This window comes from Gossypium hirsutum, chromosome A06 (genome assembly GCF_007990345.1).
Source record: "Gossypium hirsutum isolate 1008001.06 chromosome A06, Gossypium_hirsutum_v2.1, whole genome shotgun sequence".
Lineage (NCBI taxonomy): Eukaryota > Viridiplantae > Streptophyta > Magnoliopsida > Malvales > Malvaceae > Gossypium > Gossypium hirsutum.
In genome coordinates this window covers 43,880,388-43,899,172 of record NC_053429.1, presented here as the reverse complement: position 1 = coordinate 43,899,172, position 18,785 = coordinate 43,880,388, and the positions used below count along the sequence as shown (strand labels likewise).

The 18,785-nt window shown below is 34.8% G+C and overlaps 1 non-coding gene across 1 annotated transcript; it reads left to right on the top strand.

Moving 5' to 3' along the window:
• Positions 1–17,789: 17,789 nt before the first annotated feature.
• On the top strand, positions 17,790–17,894 carry LOC121231686 (small nucleolar RNA R71). Its single transcript, XR_005929742.1, has one exon. It is a non-coding gene; the product is annotated as a small nucleolar RNA R71 (small nucleolar RNA).
• Positions 17,895–18,785: the final 891 nt, after the last annotated feature.

The following is an 18,785-nucleotide window of genomic DNA, read 5'->3' as shown; positions in this document are numbered from 1 at the left end:
CCACCAATACATTTTCTTCAAGTCATTATACATTTTGTGCTGCTCGGGTGAACTGACAAACAACTATCGTGTGCCTCATGTAAAATATTTCGAATCAACTCAGTGTCCTTCGGAACACAAATCCTACCACGAAATCTCAAACAACCATCGAAGTCACTCAAAATGTCCAGTTCACTACTGGACTCACTCTGAATTCTCTTAGATTGCAATTCTTTATCAACTTTCTAAGCATCACAAATCTATTGAAGAAAAGTCGGTCTAGCTCTCAATTCAGCTAGAATCGAACCATCGTCTGACAAAGTCAGACGTTATTCATAGCTTTCAAGGCAAGCATCGACTTCCTACTCAAAGTGTCGGTGACCATATTCTCCTTACCCAGATGGTAATCAACTACAAGCTCATAATCTTTTGACAGTTCCAACAATCTTTGTTGCCGCAAGTTCAAATCTTTTTGAGTCATCAAGTACTTAAGACTTTTGTGATCGGTATAGACATGGAATTTATCACAAAATAAATAATGTCGCCAAATATTCAAAGCAAACACTATGGCGGCCAACTCTAATGCATGTGTCAGATAGTTCTTCTCGTGAGGCTTCAACTGTCTCAAAGCGTAAGCTACGAATTTATCCTCTTCAATAAGTACACATGCCAAACCATTTAAGGAGGCAACACTATAAATCACAAATTCTTTACCTGACTCAGGTTGTACTAAAACAGGAGCCTCAATCAACAATGTCTTTAATTTCTCAAAACACTGCTGTCATTTTTCTGTCCATTCAAACTTGACATCCTTTTGTAACAACCTTGTCATCGAAGTAGCAATCATGGAGAATCCTTTAATAAACCATCTGTAATAACTGGCCAAGCCTAGAAAGCTTCTAACCTCAGGTACATTCCTCAGCAGTTTCCATTCAACAATAGCCGAGATCTTAATAAGATCAACTCTAATACCATCACCCGTAACAATGTGGCCCAAAAATCCAACTTCTCAAAGCCAAAATTCACTTTTACTGAACTTGGCATACAACTATTTATCTCTCAAAATTTGCAAAATAGTTCTCAAGTGTTCGGCTTGCTCTACCTCATCTCTTGAGTAAATTAGAATATCATCAATAAAAACAACCACAAGCTTGTCCAAATATGGCCAAAATATTTGATTCATTAAATCCATAAACACAGCAGGTGCGTTCGTAAACCCAAATGGCATAACAAGAAATTCATAGTGGCCATACCTAGTTTTAAAAGCAGTTTTAGGTACATCTGACTCTTTAACTCGCAAATGATAGTAGCTGGACATCAAGTCTATTTTAGAAAACCATGTCGCTCCTTTCAATTGATCAGACAGGTCATCAATCCTTGGCAAAGGATAATTGCTCTTGATTGTTTCTTTATTGAGTTGTCAGTAGTCTATACACAACCTTAGAGACCCATCTTTCTTTTTCACGAATAATACCGGAGCACCCCACGGTGAAAATCTCAGTCTCACAAAACCCCTGTTGGTCAATTCTTGTAGCTGTAACTTTAGTTCTTTCAACTCAGTCGGGGCCATCCTACATGGAGCAATCGAGATAGGTGTTGTCCCTGGCATTACATCAATACTAAACTCCATTTCTCTAATTGGAGTTAAACCTGGCAATTCTTCCAGGAATACATCCAAATACTTACACACAACATGCATTGATTCAATCTTCAATTCAGACTCTTTTGTATTCAACATATAAGCCAAATAAGCTTCACATCCTTTTCTCACACATTCTTGAGCAGACATCGAAGAAATCACGATTGGCAATCTATCTGACTCATCTGATTCAACCCGGAGAATTTCACCATTTTCACATTTCAATTTAATAACTTTTTGTCTACAATTTACTACAGCATCCTGAAATGTCAACCAATCCATACCCAATATAACATCAAATTCATCAAACGGTAACAACATCAAGTCAACCGAAAAACAATACCCTCTAATCATCAAAGGGCATTTCTTACATACCTTATCAACTAAAACATGCTTGCCTAACAGGTTTGACACCTTAATCATAAATTCCGTAGACTCAACAGGCATATTCATGCTAGATACCAATTTTATGCACACATATGAATGAGTAGAACCAAGGTCAATCACGGCAATAATAGTAGTATCATAGAGAGAAAAAGTACCAGTGATCACATCGGGAGAAGATGCGTCTTCACACGCACGTATGGCATAGGCCCTAGCCAGAGCTTTAGCTTCGGATTTCACTGTTGTATCCCTCGTTACATTTTTACTACTAATCCCATTACTGGCATTTCTCGAGGGTCTCCTTTTTGTAGCCGTACTACCGGGCCTTGTACTCTGAAATTTTTCTTTCTCGACATCTCAAGACAGTCTTTGATATAGTGGTCTTGAGAACCACATCGAAAACCCTACACTTACCAAAATAACTTCTACCACATTGTTGGCATTCGGGTCTAGAAGGTCTATCATTGCCCACACTAGCCACAGATGTAGCCTGAGATTTAAAACTCGAATTTTGCTTCTTACAATTTTTGTATGAATGCGCAGCCGAAACATGAGAGCAGGAATACATATCTCTGGATTTTTTAGACTGGGATGGAAATGACTTGTTCGTTAGCCTCTTCCTTATATCTCTAGCCTCAGCCTTGGCTTTTCTCTTTTCCTTATTCAGTTCCTCAGCTTTACAAGCCCGATCCACGAGTACAACAAACTCCTTCAGCTCAGGAATACCCACTAACACTTTAATATCCTCATTAAGTCCATCTTCAAACCATTTACACATTTTAGCCTCGGAGGATATACACTCCCGAGCATATTTTCTGAGTCAAAGAAACTCTTTTTCGTACTCAATAACTAGCATACGGCCTTGTTTCAAATTAAGAAATTCCTTACGCTTTTGATCAATGAATCGTTCACTGATGTATTTCTTTCGGAACTCCTCTTGAAAGAATTCCTATGTGACCCTTTCTTTTGGAACCACTGAAACTAATGTCTTCCACCAATGATATGTTGCGCCTCTCAACAAGGAAATAGCATACTTCAAACACTCTTTGGGTGTCCATGATAGTTCATCGAATACCTGAATAGAATTCTCAAGTCTAAATTCTGCTTTCTTGGGGTCATCATCAGCATTGGCCCTAAATTCCTTAGCTCCTTACTTTCGAATTTTGTTAACCGGAGTTCTATGAAATCTCATAAAATCTATACCTTGAGGCACTTGGGGTATGAGTTAGGGATTTGGAGGGGTGGAGGGGGTTGAGCATTCGAGTTCGTTCGAACGAACTCCATGTCCCAAGCATCCATCATATGGAGAAAGGTTTCCCTGCCTCCGTCCCCTCTACTAACAGTTGTGGGTCTACTATCAGACAACACTGCTCCTTCAGCAGGAGCAGGCGTGTTACTTTCAACATCATCCGCCACAGCTCTATCGGGATCCATTTACTATATGAAAACACATTTTTAAATCTTTAGGAGTCGTGACACTATCATAATATATGTACGGCATGTATAGCTAGACTCGTACACATGCTACGTTAGTCTGAGAATCAACTAAATTGTAGCTCTAATACCACTAAATGTAACACCCCTTACCTGTATCCAACGCCGGGACAGGGTTCGAGGCATTACCAGACTTAAACGTAAAAAAACATACAACACTAAGCCATAAAATTTCATCCAAATTTAAAACTTTTCAAGCACATGCAAATTGTCCCTTATAAGGGCTTACGAGGCCCAAAACAAAACATACATTGGAAGCGGTTTGGGACTAAACCGAGAACTTTTAGAACCTTTTTGACACTTAGAAAATTTTCTTGTTTTGGAGAGTCACACGCCAGTGTGGGTAGGCCGTGTGGTCATACACGCCTGTGTGACTAGGGGCACACCTGTGCCTTTAGCTTGTGTAACTCTCTATTTATGACGTCATCAACAAAATGAGGTCACACGGCCAAGTTAGACGCTTGTTTGCTTAGGCCGTGTGGCAAATTAAATTCCAAAAATCAAGTACATACTTCACACGGCCAAGGCACACGCCCATGTCTTGAGGTCATGTCTTCCATACGGCTGAGACACACGGCCGTGTCTCTTCCCGTGTATTAAGTACTGAGCATTCTTTTTTGCATTAATTAGGGTACAGGGGACACATGACCAGACTACACGCCCATGGGGCAGACCGTGTGTCACACACAGCTTAGACACATGCCCATGTGTCCAGCTGTGTGGACAATTTCTAGGCTATTTTCCAAGCCATTTGCCACCCTTAAGCACTCACACACTTAGACCCAGTTCATGACATGCAACATGGAACATTTGATTACGCAAAGCATAGATATTCATGGTTAAATTATGTCCATAATGTCACATAGCATATATTCAAACCGTCATGCTTTCATGTGGCATTCCACACCAATTTCATATTTATTTATTATTATAAACCTCCCTTTATTTTTACTAATTTTTACCATAGTTATGGTCCTACTTATTAGCTCCAATTCATTCATTAAGCATATATGCCATTTATCACATCCATACCAACAAGCAGCCACCAACCACATCACAAAGCATAAACACATTACATGCATGCATAAACAATTAGGGTTACGACCCAAATAATCAACATGAGCCACCTCCCACGGCCATATACAAAATAATCATAATACCTTCATGAGCCAACACATTTGGCTAATCAATATGACACATAACAAAAAGACCAAGCCCTTATGCATGCCATACTCAAAATCTTGAGACTAACTATACTCAAATGTTCAAATCGATCCTTAACACAGACTTTAGTAAAATTACCTTTTTACCCCTAACTTTTTACTTATTTACACTTTAGTCCCTATGCTCGTAGAATGAAATGCATGTATTTTCTTAGTTATCCTAGCCTAGCTGAAAACGTTTTCCTTTATTTCACATTTTTACTACTCATTTTTACACTTTTTACAAACAAGTCCTTTTTAGGTGTTTTCACTAAAAATCACTTAGTAAAAGATGTTCATCACACATCAAACTTTCATAATCTTCCATTAAACATCAAAATACATGCATGTCACACATGGGAAAGTTTTTGAACATGAACCCTAGCTTAAAATAATGGTAGAAATAGCTAGATCATATTTTCAAGGATTTAAAAAATGCAAAGAACATCAAAAATAGGGCTTGGGAGCACTTATATTCAAGCTTGAGAAGTTGAACAAAACCCTAGCTATGGCTCTTGGAAATTTTAGCTAGTTTTTTTTACTTATTTTCCCATTTTATTATTTTATTTACCAAATGACAAAAATACCCGTTATGCCTTTCTTTAAAATTTTTCCTATTCATGCCCGTTCTTGTCCAAATTTTTAGAACTTGGTCAAATTGCTATTTAAAGACCTCTAATTAATAATCAAGAATAATAAGCATCAAATAGTTGCAAGCACGAAATTAGTTTGGCACATTATATTGTCTCCTATTCTCCCCCTTAGTGCTCCTTTATTGCTCACCACCTTATTTCTCCTTCTCTCACCTTCCTTATTTCTCCTTATAAGAAATCTCAACATCATATAGTAACTATGGCTAGCTCACGAGTTTTTGTACACTTAATGGATGAGTTTTTCTATTTTTGTGATTTTGTCACTTTTCTTTCTTATTCACGGTACCTCACTCACAAATGCCTTTATTTTTACGTACTTTTTCTACTTGTGTAATTTCCTTTTTGAGCTTTTCTTTTTGCACTTTTAAGATAACATATAATTACTATACTCCACTGATCTTTCCTATCACTCTATTTTTACATAACCACCATAATGCATCTAGTTAACCCTCAATATGTATGACCAGATGTCATAATCATGCAATTCAAGACAAAAGAAAAGGGTAAAAACAAATTATCATTTTTAGCTCAGGTTTTGTATAGAGGTTCATCAAGAAATGTTTTCTGGCTCAAAATAGGTACTAAGGATGAATAATTAGGGTTAACTTTTTGACTCTAGGTGTACACCAAAAAATGCCTTAGGTCATCCTTAGGTATCTCAATATTCACAAATTTAGTTAACCAAACAATCACAACTTTAGCAATTTATCATTCATACTAGCATGCTCATTTCCTTGTATTCTTTATATCATTTGGTACATTCAATTGCTTAATGCCTATTTACAGTGTAATATATAGAACTTTAATAGTCTAGTAATCAAAAATTTAAAATCACCAATCCTCATGCCAAGTTTACTGTAAATACAATCAACCTATGTACATGCTTCTAACTAATCACTTGTATTTCTATAAGATCAAGCACACAATTAACAAGAAAAGTCAAAGAACAACATAAAAAATTAAAATAAATTTTCTATGTTACCCCCCACACTTTAGATAACACATTGTCCTTAATGTGTAGCCTTGAAAAGATAATGAATGAAGTTACCTGATTGATCGTGATAGTTCCATAGATTATTGGTGGGAGCTTCTATCTTGAGTCATTGAAAGCTTAAAATCATTGTACTTCTTCCATGTGGGGTTCCTACACAAAAAAACAAAACATAAAACAACTACTAGTCTATTATTACTCCTACTCCTAACAATGTAAATAAATACATAAAAAATCATCCCAAATTTAATATAATCCCAAAAATTTCATTTCTAATCTAAATCATCAACATGAGCGAATGCCCTCTTTCTATTGCTTCTTTTCCTTTTCCTGTGATGTATTATTGGTGAGAGCTCTCACTCATGGAAGGTGTGAGGTGAGTTGGACTTCGAATGACTGGCCATTTTGTTGTAGAATATTATGGCTAGAATGTTGCCTCATACTCATCCTCATTTCTTAGGAAATCGTGTTCATCCCCCTCACCTTTATCTTCTGAAGTCACCTTCTCCTCTTCGGCTCAATGATAGGTCCGTTTTGGATTAAACATATTTGGTGGATAATTTGGGGCTTTCAACCCATTTATTTGAGTGAATTATTGGAGAACTGTGTTTCCTACATCCACCTGATCATCCCATCGAGTTTTTCTTTGGTGCTTCCACTTGCCCCTCTCCGAGCTTTCGCTTGTTCTTTTCGTTTGATTGATTTTGGGACATCCATATTTTGTTTCCTTCTCTAGTTCTAATCGATCATTTATTTTTTCTGAAGTTCAACATATTGCGTATATAAAAAATCTCCAATTATGCTTCTTTTTGGCTTCATGAATGACTCATTTTCATCTATCGGAACCTCTATGCTTTTGCAAAGTGCTGTCATGAGATGGGGAAAGAAAATCCCAACCTTCTGGTCACCGACGCACTGCTTCATATTTTTCCATTGTCCAATTCATATTTTATTTTTCTGTAAAATGTCATATAACAAAAGAGCTCGGAATGTATTGACATGAGAAACGTTAAGGGCAGGTGTAATTCTGGTGCAAATAAGTTACATCCACATTTTAGCTACTAGAAACATTATAGCTTGATTGAAGTTAGTTGGTAGTCTGGTATCTTGTTGAACATTCCATTCTTCTTGGCTTTCAGTTAAGTGTTTTATGATGCTTTCCATATCTATGTCTTTAAATTCCATTAAAACGATATTCTGTAAATAATTGGATTCATAGTATGAGCATCATAATATTTGCAAATCTTTTTCAGAGAGAATGGTACATCTTTTCCTCTTACCATTACTTTTTTTCTACATTTTCTCAAAAGGACGCTGGGTTTGTTCATCCTTAAGAGCGGCATAAAATTCTTTTACGAGTGGAATAGCAACAGTTTCTTTAGGAGTGACACAGAATCGCTTCCATCTATGATTTCGTACTAAAGACCATATTTCATTACAAAGAACTATTAATGGTTTGAATCCTCTTTGTTGAATAAAAGTTTTACCTTGAATTTCAAGATAATACTTCGCGACATTTTGGTTTCAAAAATTTAAGGAATTCGAAAACGTCGATGGTTCTTGCACAATCATCTTTTTAGACTTCTTAAGTGGCATTTTAATTATAATCTATGCTAATATGAAAGAGGTATCAAGCAATATTTCTAAAGTAACAGTAAAAGGAAACTTTAGAACCCTTAACCTCACTGTTGTAGCCTTTTTTGCTTTGGTCCTAACCGATTATGTTGATCCTGCATCCACTAATGCTCTAAATAGAAAAAGAGGCTTTGTAGATTTAAGGATAATGAAAAGTGGTTTTGGGGTTTGAAAGAGTTTTAAGAGGTTTAGAATGTTAAGAAAGATTAAAATGTGAATTTATGGTGTTTTTAAGTTTAAAAACAATGATTTTAGGGTTAAAAATCAGGTAAAATAAAGGTTAATCCGTTGGGTTGTGCAAATCAGGTCGGGGCAACCTTATAGAAAATTGCAATGATGTTACGACACAAGGGTTTCATGTTGCGACACCCCTGGTAGTTTGCCACTGTCGCAACATCAAGGTTCGATGTCGCGACACCATCTGAAATTTTGGAATTCTGGGTTTACTGTCTTTGGTGTCGTGACACACAAAGTCTATGTCCCGACATTGAGTTAATATTCTAGATCCCTTCAATTTTGGCCTTGATGTTACGACACGGGGTTGCCGTATTATAACACTAGCACTGTTTTTCCCTAAAAATCCAATTTTTAAAGTGTCACAGTTCCTATAAAACATTAATTTAGTACCAATTAAAATCTATGCTAAGTAGTTAGTTAAATATATAATAATTTACTTAGAGTTAAATATTAATCCAATTTTTTTAAGTTTTACCATCGGATTCATCCGACGGCTTTATTAATGCATATGAGGATGCTTCTCTAATTATTTCATCATTAGTCCATCGCCTATCATCCATTCCACCTTCTTCTGCTTATCCCTTTCATAGAACCTATTCTTTCGACCTGCATTGTTTGTAGAAAGTACATCCCTTGATTTAAGGTAGTTAGGGTTAGAAATAGATATTTCATTACAATGCTCACCTATTTTCCTCTTATTTTCCCTACTCTATTGGTGACCACATTTAAAAATTTCTATTTCATCATTGACCTTCAGGGTTAATTCATTTTTCCCTAGATCAATGGTGGACCTTGACGTAGCTAGAAAAGGTCTACCTAATAGAATAGGTATCTCTTGATCTTCTTCAAAGTCTAAGACTACAAAATCTTCCAGAATGATAAAGCTGTGCACTTTGACTAACACATCTTCCAATACTTCTTTCAGATGCACTGAAGATCTATCATCCAACTGTAGTGTAATTTGTGTATTCTTGAGATCCCCAAACCTTTGATAGAGGCATTAAATTGATGCTATCTCCTAAGTCACATAGGGCTCTATTGAAATGGCCACTGCCTATAAACCATCTGCTCATTCTTCAACAGGCATGCGGTCAGAGCCCTGGGCTCCTCCCACTGCTTGGGAGCTTACGGTTTCATGTTCTATTTCACTCCCTGACGGGGGTTCTTTTCACCCTTCCCTCACGGTACTACTTCGCTATAGGTCACCCAGGAGTATTTAGCCTTGCAAGGTGGTCTTTGCTGATTCACACGGGACTCCACGTGCCCCATGCTACTTAGGTCAGAGTGTAAGCTAGTGATGCTTTCAGCTACTGAACTATTGCCATCTAGGATTTGGCACTTCACCGCTTCGCCTAGCAGCACGGCGCTTTTATTACTCTCCCACAACCTCGTTTTCACTATTTAGGCTACTCCCATTTCGCTCACCGCTACTAAAGGAATCGCTTTTGTGCTCCCTATGTAACAACCCATTTCTCAGTGGTGTCAGAAATAATGGTTTTAGGGCCACAAATTTGACGAGTAAGTCTGTAAATGTTATTATTTAATATTTACGAGTCAAATATTGTATTATATTTTATTTTGATATGTAAATTATGTTATTTGAATGAATAACTAAGTTTAAGTGGTGTGTCCCTAAAGTCAAGCGGGTTTATAAAATGAGGTATCGGGACCTCGTTTCTATAAACCGAGCCCGTAAATATTTTATTAAATATTTACAGAGTGTTATTAGGGTCATATTAAAATTTGGTTAAGAAATTTTAATGTTTAGATAATTAAGTAATTAGAAAGGACTAAATCGTAAAGGCTACAGAAGTTAAATTTTATTAGTTAAAGGTGATAAATAGTTAAATTAATAAAGTCACAAGTGTTTATGTGGCAATAATACCATAAATAAATGGTATTCACAATTGGTGGTTGATGTTAGTTAATTTATATGTTATTTTAATAAAATAAAAAGGAAAGTTAAATAAAAATATATTAAAAACAAAAAGAAAAACATTTTTATTTTATTGTTCTTCTTTCTCAAGCTGAAGAACGCCATTATTGACACCAAGAGATTCGACCAAGCTCTCTCCCATGCACGTCTGAGATTTTGAGGTCTGTTTTTAGTGATTTTTATGTTTTTGTGATCATTTTAGTTTAGTTTAGCTAACCCGGGGGTCAATTTGTAGAATTTTTAAAATTTTTAAGACTTGCCATGGATAAGTTTAAGGTGTTTTTGAAGTTTTATGGTATATTGTTGAGTTTGGTTATTAAATAAAATTTTTATGATTTTAAGATTTAGGGACTTATGTATGAAAATGGTATAATTCAAGGAAAATATTGTAACAAATATGGGTTGTTATTAGGTTGGGTAAATATCAGGTAGCATGATTTATGGTTTAAAATGGTGAAATTGCAAGTTTCGGTTTTAGGGACTAAATTGCATAAAAGGTAAAACTTGAAGGCAATTTTGTAAATTATTATTAAGGTTTATAAGTTAAATTGATTATTTTAAATGCTATAATGTGGTCATTTGAATAAAAAATTATATAGGTCAAGAAACAACTCGAACAGACACAAATCGTTAAAAAATCAAAGTAGCAGAATAATGGTTTGATCCTGTTAGAAGTTGTTATGAGTTTAGGAAAGTTCGTATATTGAATGTGACAGCCCTATTTTGACCCTAGTCGGGAAGTGATTTCGGGACCACAAAACCAAGTCGGAAAAAAAAATTCTAAATGCTCATTTCTATGTCTATTATATGTGTTTAAATCATGTGTGAAATTTTTTGATGTTTTGATATAGTCATTTGATGTGAATTTTCCAAATAGGACTTGAGTGTGAAACATAATAAGTATAATGTGTAAATTTATGGTGACCAATAAATGCATGCAAATAAAAAAAATGTGGACTTGCATGTCAATTTACCCAAAATACTTTGAGTGGCCAGCCATGACAAGATCATTTCCACTAAGTTATGTTTTCTTGCAATATTAAATTGATAACGAATTAAATGAATTAAAGATTAATAAAAGAATAAGGGAAATAAAATATGTGTTAGTGGGAGGAGAAACCAAAGTTGGTTCATCCTTGTTCCTCCATTGTCGTAGCTAGAAAAGAGAAAGAAGAAAATTTTTTGTTAAAATTTTCGGCTAAGGAAATTGCTAGAATAAGGTATGTGTAATGCTACTCTTGGAAATTCATGCATAATTTGAATGGTTAGTTTGAATTCTACCTATTTCATGGTTCGAATTTTTGTTATTTTGGAAGATTGATATTCGGCCATGGAGGTTGAAATTCTTGGTAGATGTTTTGATGTCATTGGTATGGAGATTTATGTTGGATGTGTTGAGTTTGCTAGTTGTTTTGGCTTGAAAGTTAAGGTTTTAGTATTTGATTATGTGATTGCCGAATTTAAATTTAGGGATATAAAAAAAAATTAAGCATTCGGTTATGTTATAGATTCATGATGAAAAATGTTTAATGCTTTATATGTTATATATATATGTGCTTGTAAGTGAATTTGAGATTTGTTAAATTGTTGAAGGGAGGTGTCGAATGTGGTTTTTGAAAGTGTCTTAAGGAATAATATTATTGTGACTTGAGTTTAATGACATTCGGCCAAAGGCCCTATGTGTTAGCAAATTCGGATATAAATGTTTAGGTGTTATTCATATTGTATTTGATGTTTTGAAGAATAAATAGTGGTTAATTGAAGTGAAGAAGGTTAAATTTTGAGTTTTTAGTTAAGTTTGTGCATTCGGCATATTGCCATAAATTGAAATGGTGTAATATGAAAGTTTTTAATTAGTTCATAATTATGTGGTGATAGAAACATGAATGAAATTTCGTTAAAAGAGCTATGAACATGTTAAAGTTTGATCGATTGGATTTTAAATTCATTTTATATCCGGTCAAGAAAAAATTATATGAAGCTTGAGTAAGGTTAAATTGTAAATGCCGAATGAGCTATAGGAAGTGTGGATAACTTTTATGCATGTGAGTGTGTGTATGCCATTTAGTTGGTGACATTCGGCATTTCTTAATTAACATTAGAGATGAGTGCATGAAATCAGCATGTGTATTTGTGAAAATGCTGAATTTGAACTTGAATAATGATTTGAGCAAGATGTGTTGTATTGAGGTTATGCTTAAGTGAAATTATAGATATATGTGATGAAATTGATTGGTGACATACATGTTTAAATAATATGAATGCAAAGAGTTGTGAAAGAGTAAATTGTAGTAAATCTGCTTGGGACAGCAGCTGTAACGTGAATTTTGAAAAATCACCATAAATTGTGGGAGTGGAGTTAGAAGCTGAATAAATTATGTAATTAAATATTAATGAGTCTAGTTTCAAATGAAATCAACGAGATCGTATTTTGACTTCTTTACAATTAGAAATTTGATTCGTAGTAAAGGGTGGTCAGATTAGTCAAACAATGAAACAGGGGAAAACTTTAAGAAAAATCTGGTATTGTTTGGCCAAACTAAAAATTCTTAAAATTTTATGGATAAAATATATATGAGTCTATTTTCAGTGAAATTTTACGGCAATTGATTTGGAGTTTCGTAGCTCCAATTATAAATAATTTAGTGACTGTTGCTCAGGAAGACAGCTTATTGTGAATTTGTGATTATGTGGTAAACATTGATAAAAATTTGTTAATGAGTTGCTTAATGTTTTCTTATAAACTTACTATGATCTATATGTGTGAAAGTAGAATATATATATTATATTTTTGAAGTAATGCTTGAATAGTCAAAAAATGACTAGTTTAAAATTGTTGAATTTAAGCTCAAGAGCAAAGAGGGTCGAAGTTGGATAGGGGAAAGGAGAAAGTAATTGAGTAGTCTTTCCACAACCGTTCAAGTATATCCGAGGTAAGTTTTGAATAGTCACATTTAGTACGTAATTGATAATGCCTTGATATGTGTATGATAACTGTACTGCAATCTATTGGTTCTATTTGAATATAGTTGAGTGACAAATAATTTATGTTTAAGGCTTAAAGCCGAATAGACATTAGAAGTTAAGCTTGGAAAGTAAAATGGACATATATTTTTATGTATGTTATTGAGCCAAAAGTTATATGAATGGTGCCCATGTTTATTTATTATTCGAATGAAATAAATGAACTATGATTGTGAGATGCTATGTGGATTGAATTTTCTTGTGAATAAGTATGCATGACATTCAGTGATGTATATCCGGACTTAAGGTCCGCAGGCTATGTGCTGGAATTATATCCGAACTTAAGGTCCGCAGGCTATGTGCTGGAATTATAACCGGACTTAAGGTCCGCAGGCTACATGCTGGAAATATGTCCGGGCTAAAGTCCCGCAGGCTTCGAGCTGGTATTATACCGGGTACTTATTACTTACACATCGGTTATTTGATTTCGAAGTGAATCATTAGCATCAAAGAAGAATATATATATATAAATGTGATTGATGGTTATATTTGCGAATATGAGAATGATTTAATCGGTCATGGTATATTTGTATATGAATTATATGTTAAAATTACTTTATGTACTCATTTACATTCAGTCAATGATTTTGTGAATTATTAGTATTAAAGAATGATACTTAAGTGTGAATGATTGTTATATCTACGAGTAAAACAATGACCTATTCGGTCAAATGTTGTTAATATATGAGATTATTTGATTTAAATGCATCGTATGAACTTTAAGTAAAAGAAAATATGTGCTGAGAATCTATATAAATTATGTTTATGTGTATTCGGCCATGAAGCAATTTGAATTGAGAATAAGTCTGTTTAAATGAATGTTTCGATTTTCGATAAGTCTTAATTGTTTGGGATGGTTAAAACTTACTAAGCTTCGAAAGCTTAGTCTGTTCTTTATTTCTCTGTTTTATAGATTGTTGATTTTGGCCACCGACTCAGGGATCGTCAGCAGTTCATCACACTATCGATCTTTTTGGGTACAGTTATATTTTGGACTTGATATGGCATGTATAGGTTAGGCTGATGGTAACGATGTTTTGAAATTGTAAATATTTTGGCCATACGAAAATGGTGTATAACTTAAATATCAGTATGTATTTCAGCTCAATCTCTGTTTATGTGTATTGACAATGTGAATGAGATAATTAAATGTTTAGTTTGGTAATACCTCTTAGCCTTAATCCGATGATCGGATTCGGGTTAGGGGTGTTACATTGAATCATTCATTAATGATAAAATTGTTAATTACTATTGAATAATTAAGGCAACTGAATTGATTATTATGTATTACATGGTTAATTGAATTTAATGATTAAAGTGAGTTAGTGATGAATTTAAGAACAGGTAAATTTCATGAATGGTTATATGAGATATTATATCGAAAAGGGAATTAAAGTTAAGTATGAGAAATGTGAATTTCATGGAAAAATATTGAAATGCTAATGTGAAAATGAAGGTCATGGATAAGGATATGGAAAGAGACCCGTTTGAACCTTGTAAACACTTAGGATACAAATGACATGTCACTAGGGACTATATGTTTCTGGTACTAATCCTGGATGTCCTATCGATGGGTGAGGTCCTGCATTTGTTGCAGATTCTCCATAGCTTGTGTGAGCAGCATCGTGTAGCTAACATCACGACCCATAGCTCATGTGAGCAGGCCTATTTTACAGCTTGTATGAGCATTATTGAAAAAGGTTATGGTTATATGGAAAGGTGTTCCCGAGTATCCAATCTTATTCTATACGGTTCAACGGGTAAGTAAAGGTTAATGAAAAGGCATGAATAAAAACTTAATGTTACTAATGTTCATATGAAATGGAAAGATGGATATTCACAAATGAAATGTAAAGGATGAGAATTTATCATGTGATGGATGAAATATGCATGGAATTCATTTCTTAATTTATGTTATGTTTCATAGATGCTATGTTACTCATTATCTACTAACTATGTCGATTCAAATGAGAAAAGTGTGTAATAGATATATATATGTGATGGATGATATATAAAGCCTAAATGCTTATTACGTATATGCCATGATTTACTTGAAACTTATATGTAATGTCATATTTACTAACCTTATAAGGTGGTGTGTATAGGAAAGGAAGTTTGGAATATGACATGATGAAAGTATGTTGGTTGTTTAATTTAATATGTTCAGTAAGTTTAGGTTTCCTTTATACGAGCTTACTAAGCACTAGTTGCTTATATAATTGGTTTCCTTGTTTGTAAATCATTGAAAGGCTTGATCGGTTGGAATCTTCGTCGGAGCACAATCACACTATCCATTGACTATTTTGGTAGCTTTTGAATAAGTTGGGCTAATGGTTATAAATGGCAAGTATAGGGTTGTATGTTAGTTTGTTATGTTTTGAGCCTATGCCTAACATACTTGTGCATATAGATATGTTTTGAAATAAGTAGTATATGCTTGTGTTAATAGGTGAGTTTGGTATCTTGTGTGTGTCTTGTGAAGGAATATGACTAAGTGGTATAATTTGAGAATGAAGTAACTAAATGATGAGTGTGTGATGTGTGTTTGGCAGGTATAAGGCTCATATGTAAAAGGTGTCATGAATATGTTACTTGGTCTACTTGGTTTGGTCATATCTTTTGGAGATTATGTTTTGTGGTGGACTTGGAAATCTTCGTAAATGTATTTTGGTCACTTTGGGTGACATGTAAGTGCATGTTTTAGACATGTTTATATGTGTGGTTGAAATGATTATAGTTGTCGTGAAGTAAGCTTAGGCTATGGAGTGATAGTAAATTGTTTTTAGTTGAGGTGCCTTTGAATGGCATATTGGTTAGAACCTATTAGTTGATTGTTTTGGCTTGTTTTAGGCTTGCTTAAATGTGTTTTTAAAGTATAAAAATGGTTGATTTTGATTTGGCTTGGGACCTAAGTGTTGGATGAAAGTTTGTCTTGTTTTGAAAACTTTTTAAGGTATACATGGCCTGGGCTATTCCACATGGCCTAGCTACATGGCCATGTGTCTTATAAATTTTAGGTACAGGACTTTCACACGGTCATAGTTAGTTACACGGTCTGGCCACACGGGCGTGTGGGGAAGCCACATGGCCATTTGTGATGCCGCACGACCTGAGCTATTTCACACAGCCGTGTGACCCCTGTTTCCAAAATTTTCAAATTTTTTCAAATTTTTCTATTTTGATTCAAATTAGTCCTAGATTGTTCCCAAACTATTTTAGGGCCCTACAAGCTCGATTTAAAGCTTGTAATTGTATTTTTACCCTAACTTTTATAAGCTATTGAATGCTATCATTTATTTTATATTTTTGTTTCTGTTTGATGACAAATGTATTGATTTGTAATGTAACGCTCTATAACCCTAATTTGGCAATGAAAATGGGTTGGGGGTGTTACACACTATGTTATGGGAATTGTAAACCTTCCCAAGTCTTCCAGCTTTTGGGGAACCTGTCTAGATATAATAGCACTACAAGAAGTTCTCATATTAACTTGTTCACATGCCTTCATTTTCCTACGCCTAGACATGATTTTTTTTTTAATTTTGGCATATTTAGGGACTTTTTCAATTTGTTCAGTTAAAAGCAAGTTAACATTTAATGTTTTAAACAAGTTCAAAAAGATTACAAACTCGTCTTCATCCCATTTTTGTTTCTCTTCCAACCTTGAAAGGAATGGTACTGTGTGTAGGCAGGTTTTTTGGTAACTACTTTATCTGGCTCAGCTACTGGTTCAATTATGTCCTCTGGCTCTTTCTTCGTCAGCCTTTCGGGTTCTTCTTGAAGATCTTCTACATTCTCTCTTGTTTGCTCTTGTGTAAGAGTTTCTGGGCTACTCAAGATTTTGCCCGGACGTATTGTAATTACTTTTACATGCTCCTTTTCTTCCTTTTGAGGATTATTTTCAGTATTGCTAAGAATGTCGGTGCCAACTTTCCTTTTGGTATCTCCCATCATACTCATCAATTGGCTTATATGATCTTCTAGCTTAGTTAATTTTTTTGTTGAATTGGTGCACTCAGACTGCACTTGCTTCACGTTTGCCCTTATTGACTGTATTTCCCTCTCAATCTGATCCAAGCATTGACCACATACAGTATGGTCATTTGGTTTGACCATTTCTTGATGTTTCTGTAAATAAGGATATTGATAATTAGTGTTTTTGACTTGATTAGAACTATTACCTCCTCATTGATTTCCTCCCCATCTTAGATTCGGGTGATCTCTCCATCTAGGATTATAAGTATTTCAATAAGGGTTTCCACCCCTATTCCTAATGTAATTCACATTCTCAGTTGGATTATTTATATAATGGAAGAGTGGTTTGTCATATCCATATATAGATGGTGCATTATTCTCAGACTCTATATGGTTGATTCTGTCCATTAGCTGTTGATATTTATGGTCCTCCTGGATAGCTTTCACTATAGATGATCTTTGGCCATATATATATCGTTTAATTGGCCACTGGAAAAAGTTCACTGCTATATTTTCTATAAATTCATATGTATCCTTGTACGTTCAATTCATTAAGGCACCTCCTGCAACTCCATCTAATCCTGACCTTATGTGTACATCCATTTCATTGTAGAAAATTTGTAGTTGTAACCACTTAGACAATCCATGATGTGGGCATTTCTAAATCAACGTCTTAAAATGATCCCATGCTTCATGAAAACTCTCCCTCTAATTGTTTGAACAGATAAATTTCCCTTCTTAGTTGGACCTCTTGCTAATGGGGAAAAACTTTTGTAGGAACTTTCCTGCAAGTTTGTCCCATGTCCTGATGGATCTTGGTGCCTGCAAATCTAACCAAGAAAAGGCGTTATCAATTAATGAAAAGGGGAACAATCGAAGACGAACAACGTCATTAGTGACCCCATTATATTTGAAAGTATCACAAAGTTGGAGGAACTGTTTTAAATTCTTACTCAAAACTTTAGTCATTGTTCCTCGAAACTGCAAATTGTTTTAGATCATCTAGATCATAGCTGGCTTGATTTCAAAATTATTGGCTGTGATAGCTGGCCTCGTTATACCCCCTTGAACCATATCCAGATTTGGTAGTGCATATTCCCTCAGGGTTCTTTCGTTACGTGCCATATTAATGTTTGCCGGTAGCTATGATGGTGGTGGTGGATCTTTTAAGTTGTTATTGTTAGCTTCGTTGAATAGTGGATTCTCGCAAGATATGTTGCCCACAACAGGTGGTGGATTCTGCATGCTGCTATTGTTACTATCGACGATTCCTGCATAGTATTCTTTTCGGATCTGTGATTAACTCTATAGGTGTTCCCCTACTACGAGTCATACACTAAACCCAGAGAGAAGAAATTAGTAAAAATACAAAAATAAAATTGTATCTATAATTTAAGAATTTCCTAACTATTCTATCAATACATAAAACACAAAATTAATCTAATGACATTGCCTCCCCGGCAATGACGCCAACAACTTGACAGCCTCTAGACGTACCAACATCCAGAGTAGAAATTCTGTACAAAATATATGAAAGATTAGTATCTGCAAGTATACAGGTCAGGTTTTAATATAGTTACAATGGAGTAGATGAGTACTCCGAGGATCGTACCTAAGAGAGACAAGCACTAAATTA